This window comes from Natator depressus, chromosome 23 (genome assembly GCF_965152275.1).
Source record: "Natator depressus isolate rNatDep1 chromosome 23, rNatDep2.hap1, whole genome shotgun sequence".
NCBI classification, from domain to species: Eukaryota; Metazoa; Chordata; order Testudines; family Cheloniidae; genus Natator; species Natator depressus.
In genome coordinates this window covers 12,692,611-12,699,711 of record NC_134256.1, presented here as the reverse complement: position 1 = coordinate 12,699,711, position 7,101 = coordinate 12,692,611, and the positions used below count along the sequence as shown (strand labels likewise).

At 51.9% G+C, this 7,101-nt stretch overlaps 1 pseudogene; it reads left to right on the top strand.

Moving 5' to 3' along the window:
- The first annotated feature begins 1,928 nt into the window (after window positions 1–1,928).
- LOC141976606 (uncharacterized) lies at window positions 1,929–7,101 on the top strand (annotated as a pseudogene).

Genomic DNA, 7,101 nt, shown 5'->3' with positions numbered 1-7,101 from the left:
AGGCCATAGCTGCCCAAATGGTCACTTTGGCTACTGTGGGATCCCCAGTGTCTCTGTTATTGGGGCAGGAAGAATAAATTGTTATTACCCTGATTATGGGAACTGTGCTTGGAACTGTACTTGGCCTTTTGTTATGATGGAGGGACTCACCATCAACCAAGTAGCACTCGCTAGGCAAGGGTTATGGGTTCCAAAACTCTGTGAAATGAGAGAGACTGAGGACAAGTATTAATACTTGGTGGTATGGGCCTCTTGGTGAGGGCCTTACATGCTAATTGCACTTCCTCCTCTCTCCACTGTGGAATATCAGAACTAATTTTAAGTTAACAGCCGTGTTAGTTTGTATTTGCAAAAATAAAAGGAGTACTTGTGGCACCTTAGAGACTAACCAATTTATTTGAGCATAAGCTTTCGTGAGCTACAGCATCCAATGAAGTGAGCAGTAGCTCACTGAAAGCTTATGCTCAAATAAATTGGTTAGTCTCTAAGGTGCCACAAGTACTCCTTTTCTTTCAGAGCTAATTTTGATTCTATTAGGAGTCTAGTTACAGGCTGCTGAGCTTGCTTTGGGCTAATGGTGCACCAGCACTGAGGCTCCCCTACTACAAGCTGAATTCACTGAAGAGCTGAACTGACTAAGAGCTGAAATCACTGAGCATTGTGTTAAGTAGTGGGGGAGCCTGAAGATATATTGTGGAGCAGTTTGCAGGACGGCAGGAGCTGCTTGTGGGATGCAGATGGTGGAGCAGTTTGTGGGATGGCAGGAGCTGCTTGTAGGTTATGGACTGGTGAAGCGGAGCGGAGCCCTATGGAGCTGCCGGTCAGTCAGCTTCCAGAACATGTAAGGTGCCCCTTACCTCTCTTCCCCCGCCCCCCCCCCCCCCCGATCTCCACCCAGGTTGGGAGGTAAAGCTCTGGAGATAAACTTTCAAACTCTGTGGCTGCCCTGACCAGGGACAGAGACAGAGACTTTTGGGTCATTGGACTTTTGGGACTTTGGGTGATTTCGGGTTGCTGGACTCAAGAACCAAAGGGAAAGGACACTACCCAATTTGCTTGGGGTGGGTTTTTTGCTCATGGGTTGTGTTATGAATCCTGTTGGTGGTGTTTCCCCAACATAATGCCACATTGTTTCTCACTCAGACTCTGTGCTTGCGAGAGGGGAAGTATTGCCTCTTGGAGGCGCCCAGCGGGGGTGGTATATATTTGTCCCAGGTCACTGGGTGGGGGCTCGAGCCAGTTTTGCATTGTGTTATTGGAATGGATCCCCTAGATATTGAATCCAGCCCTTGTTGCTGCCAACTCTGACGGGCAGAAGGGTTACAGCAGAAAGGCTTTTAAAGCACTTATTGAATCTGAACTTTGAGAAACAGACATCGTTTTTAGCAATCCTAGCCACAGAAATGAATCAGTGCATTTCCTTAAAAGCTGCACAAGATCTGGCTCTACCAAATGCGGAAGAAAGTGCTGATATCAACGGTAATATGAAGACGCTGTTTGCAGCTGCTAAATTTTTTTTTACAGAAAAGTGTTTTGTCCTGCAGTACCTGGGAGTTTCAGGGCTGATCCCAAACCTGAAAAAATAATGCCACGTGACCTATACTTCTCCTTAAAGGGTGCAGATTTCAGAGTGGTAGCTGTGTTAGTCTGTATCAGCAAAAATAACAAGGAGTCCTTGTGGCACCTTAGACACTAACAAATTTATTTGGGCAGTGGTCACAGTGACTTCAGAACCAGCAAGTAGACCAGTAACCAAGTGGAGTACAAGGCTGCTGCTTTATCCCGTAGCCTGATGTACGAGTGCTTGAGTGAGAGGCTGGGTCAAAACCAGGCCTCCCTAACCGTGCTTCAGAGGGTGACGCCACTGAATTTATGATTCTGTAGATTTTTACCTCCCTTCGCTTTCTGTTACTCCCTGGACCGGGGAATGAGAGCTGACTGCGTTCCGCTCCCGCACGCTCCTCTCGAGTCTCCTGTTCCCGGCTCTGCACAGGGGCTGCTCCGGCACCGCCGCTGAGAGCCAGGCGCCTCCGAAGGCGGCAGGGAGAACACGGGGAGAAGCAGGGTCTCGCCCTCCACCTTTCCCGCTCCCGGGACAGAACCAGCTCAGCCCCCAGGCTGCTGAGGGCGGGAGCTCCGGGGTGAAAGCAGCCCCCTTCCCTTGACTGAGGGCGACCGCAGCCAGCTCCGGTCACGCAGCGCTGGGATGGACCCTGCGAGGGATGGAGGCTGAATTCGCCGGCAGGAAGCACCTGTGTGATGATGAGTAGCTGTGGCGTGGGAAAGTCCGCTGTGCTGCCGGTTCCTGCAGGCGGACCCGTCTCGGTATCTCTGGGACATGTGGGTGAGTGAGTTGGGGTGGTGGGGTTACAGGTGGTGGTGGCGAAATGTGCCAGGGAGAGGCCTGTCTGTGGCGGGGCTTAGGGAGGTGGGGGATGTGCAGGGCGGGATCTGTCTGTGGCGGGGTTCAGGGTGATGGGGTTACAGGTGGGGGGATGTGCAGAGAGGGATCTGTCTATTGCGGAGTTCAGGGTGGTGGAGTTACAGGTGGGGGATGTGCAGGGAGGGATTTGTCTGTGGCGGGGCTTAGGGAGGTGGGGTTACAGGTGGGGGATGTGCAGGGCAGGATCTGTCTAGCTGGGTTTTGGGAGGTGCGGTTACAGGTTGGGGGATGTGCAGGGAGGGTTCTGTCTGTGGCGGGGCTTTGGGAGGTGGGGTTACAGGTGGGGGGATGTGCAGGAGGGATCTGTCTATTGCGGGGTTCAGGGTGGTGGGGTTACAGGTTGGGGGATGTGCAGGGAGGGATCTGGCTGGCGGGGTTTAGGGAGGTGGGGTTACAGGTGGGGGGATGTGCAGGAGGGATCTGTCTATTGCGGGGTTCAGGGTGGTGGGGTTACAGGTTGGGGGATGTGCAGGGAGGGATCTGTCTGTGGCGGGGCTTAGGGAGGTGGGGTTACAGGTGGGGGGATGTGCAGGAGGGATCTGTCTATTGCGGGGTTCAGGGTGGTGGGGTTACAGGTTGGGGGATGTGCAGGGAGGGATCTGTCTGTGGCGGGGCTTTGGGAGGTGGGGTTACATGTGGGGGATGTGCAGGGCGGGATCTGGCTGGCGGGGTTTAGGGAGGTGGGGTTACAAGTGGGGGATGTGCAGGGCGGGATCTGTCTGTGGGGGGGTTTAGGGAGGTGGGGGGATGTGCAGGGAGGGGCCTATCTATTGCGGTGTTTAGGGAGCTACACAAGTCGGTCGGGGGGATATGCCCATGATCTCACGGCAAACTCCCACATTTTCCCACAGTCCCATGTGTCCTCTCTCGTTACTTTGAGTGAGCTGAAGACAAGATTGCCTCCCTCAAGCTGGCCATTTCCCTATAGCTTTTGCGCATGGAAGTGAGGTTTCCCCTAATGGACATGGAGACTGAAGCCAGACTGTTCTCAGGGAACATGGCTGCCTCTGTTAGGAGGCTGAACTGGAAGCCATGTGGTGACAGGGGAATACAGGGAACAGAAGGGAGGCTGAAAATGTGCAAGTAGATATGAGGGACAGGAGGGATGAATAGGGGTACAGGGAGAGAGAGACAGGTGTAGGTCATATGGGGTGGAGGAGGAGATGGAGGAAGGTGGGGCAGGAGAATGTGAGGTGCAGGAGGAAACTGAAGAGAGGCAAGAGAGGGCTTGGGAACATCTTTAAAGTGCAAGGGAAAATGTCAGGGGTAAGATGCTATGAAGTGATAGGGAGGGAAACTGGGGACAGGAGTGTTGGAGGCAGAGGGGGATAATGTGAGTGGGGAGAGGAGACTTGGTGGGGTTGATAAGGAGGTGTTGAAGGGAGAGAAATAGATCAGTGATAGGGGAGGAGAGTGGAGAAGCATTGGCCAGTGGCTCCCCCATTCTAGGGGTTAGGGGGTTAGGTGGAGTCCCTCTTGGATCTGTCAGTGGTGAGGCTGCATTCTGATTGTGCACTTCACTTTGAATTTTGACCCTGAAATGATCTCTCACACTGCGACCAGGCAGCTCCCGCTAAAGAATGCAAAACCAGAATGCAGTTCAGAACCTCACATGGGCTTACAGATCATAAGAGGTTTTTCTTTTTTTTAACCTTGTGATTTTTTTGGGGAGGTCAGACTCATGACCAAAGGGGAGATTTCCAGAAGGATTAATGTGCAGACCAAAGGTACTGGCGGCAGGTGAGCGACATAGGGAGCAAGTGGGGAGAGTGCACGCGTGTGCCAGAAATGAAGGAGAGGGAGAGAGATGAGGGGATTTCTGCATGAGAGAAGAGACAAAGGGACATGAGCCAAGAAAAGGAGGGAACTGGGAGGAAACGGAAGAGATTTCCAGCCCGACACAGTTGAGATCTGAGGGGGAGCTGAACCCCTCACAGTTGTGAGAAAATTATGAAGCCAGGGGAGAAGGTGATCAGATTTTGGGGCTATGGATTGTGTCCCTCTATAGCTCCTTTTGGTCCCCATTTTTTTCCTGGGGGAGTGTGGGGCTCCTTCTGGTGGTATCTCCAGTTATCATGGATGTGAGCCTGCCAGGTCGCACCCTCTGATGGAAGTGTGAGAGATTAAATCATCCCTGGATTCTCTTTCCACTTGGCAGGTGCCGGGATCCTGAGCAAAGCCGAGATACAGACTCATGAGGAAGGGCCTGAAAACCTGGAGCCGCCTGACATGTTACAAGGGGGATCAGGAGAGACTGCTTGCCAGAGTCCTGAGCAGGAAGAAGCCTTCAAGAAGTAGAAGAGGAACCAAGTCTGGAATGTGTCAGATCCCTTAGGGGAGTGCGAGAACAGATTCAGACTTTCCCAGCCACTTCCACAGGGCAGACCTGGGACCATGGGAGATCTTAATAGCCAAGAGAAACCCCATAAATGTATAGACTGTAGGGAAAGCTTCCACGAAAAGCAGGAACTCTTGGCCCATGGGAGAGTCCACAGGAGGGAAAGATCCCATCCCTGTGCTGAATGTGGGGAGAGGTTCAAGCATCAGTCAGAGCTTTCTAAACACCAAAGATCCCACACGGGGGAGAGCCCCCATTCCTGTGGAGAATGCGGGAAGAGCTTCTGGCATCTGGCCACGCTTGCTGCGCATCGCCAAATCCACATGGGGGAGAGACACCATCCCTGTGGTGAGTGTGGAAAGGGGTTCAGCTGCCCCTCAGATCTCAGTGAGCACCAGAGGTTGCATGCTGCCGAGAGGCGCTATTCCTGCCCTGAATGCAGGAAAGGATTCAATACCCCTGCGAACTGAGCAGGCACCTGCGAATGCACACAGGTGAGCACCCCTTCCCCTGCCCTGAATGTGGAAAGGGATTCAGCCAGAGCTCGGATCTCAACAAGCACCTGCAGGTGCACACGGGCAAGCGGCCCTATCCCTGCACTGAGTGTGGGAGGAGCCTTAGCCAGGTCTCCGCACTCACCCTACACCAGAGAACCCACACTGGAGAAAGACCCTACATCTGCGACGTGTGTGAAAAAAGGTACATGCACCCATCAAATCTCATTAAACACAAGAGAATCCACATGGGGGAGTGACCCTGGGGAAGGCTTTAGGGGGAGAAAGCCTCTGGTGTGCTGCCAGAGAATCAGCAGCATCATGATGGCAGATCCCAAGGGACAGAGCCTCCTTGCAGATCGAGTGCCACCCAGACTGATTTCTAGCTACAGCCTACCAGAGAATTGAGCTAGACAAGTGAGACCTTCCCAGACATGGACTTCGCTCCAGACATATGTGTATAATAATGTGAAACTGAGGAACAGGAACCACTACTACAGAGTTTGAGAGACATTGGCCCCTGCCCCCGACTCCCACCATCTCCTCCCAGAACCAGTGGTTTAAACCACTGGGAAATGAGGAAGGGCTTCCTCTGAGGAGTTGTCCAGTGCCAGAAATCCCCCAGCAGCAATTAGTCCCTTACTTGCTTTTTAGCAGTCAGGGGGTAGCTTGTCTCTTCCCTGCATCCGTGTGAACTCATTTTGTTCCCTGCTCTGGCTTCCTCTGTGGCTGGGATGGAGCCTAACTTGGGGCTCTCTGCCTTTGGGTAAGGGAGGTTTCTTTAGGTGTGTTTGGGATTCCCCTGGGACTTGCTAGAGTTGTGAGCAGGAGGAGGTAGAGAAAGAGTTTGTCCCATGGGTTGGGGAGGCCCCAGCATCCACCTGAGAGATGGCTCCAGAATCTTGCACCACAGAGTCAGGTAAGATCTTTACAGATTCCAGACCTGATTGTCCTCTTACTCACAGCAGTTTTACATTGTCACTCTCTTGACTTCAGTGGAGTTACTCCTGATTTACACCAGTGGGAGTCTGAGCAGGACCAGGACCAGCATCCCCTGGAGGCGGAGAATATATTTTATTCCTATCAGGATTCTCAGAGCCCCCTGCCTAAGTGATTTGAGATATAGATGTGGCCTTTGGGTAGGATCAGGCTATTGGTGTCTGAGGACTGTTTGGAACTTCCCAGCAGATTTAGGATCTCTCCTAGGTCCCTCCTCCCATAGACTCTTCTCATGGGAGCCATGTAGTAGTTCTGCATGTTATTTTAATCCTACACTTCTAGGACTGCTGACTATATTTCTGCAATGGTAGCAATGCTGTGACTTGCATGGGAGGTGCTTTCAGGGTTCCTGCAGCTCATTGGCCCAGGCAGAAAAGTTACCTGGTTCCTTTGGCATTTATTTTATTTTCAGAGCATATTTTTTGGCAATTCATGTTGTGCTGAACATGACCACAATCCCTTCTCTTACTGCACCCTCTCCCCAAATACTTGATCGTGAACCAATTACAGCCTGCCTTTTAATGTGGATTTGATTGTTTGGTATCATTAGGCCCGATGTTTCCTTCCCCGATTCATTTAAAACTCCAGTTGCTAACGGAAAAATCAATTACAACCCTAAGATTAGGAGAGACCCTGAATTTTCCCACTTTCAGTGACTTGAAATGTTTACAAACTCTGGCTTTATTGAAACCAGCCTAGGAAAAGGTTGTTCAAGATTCAAAATAAATGACGTCTCCTCAGCACCAATCCTCTCCTTGTATATGTTCATCTACTGGTTTCTTGTGGTGTTGGCATTCACAAATGCAGATCCAATGGATAAGGGTCTG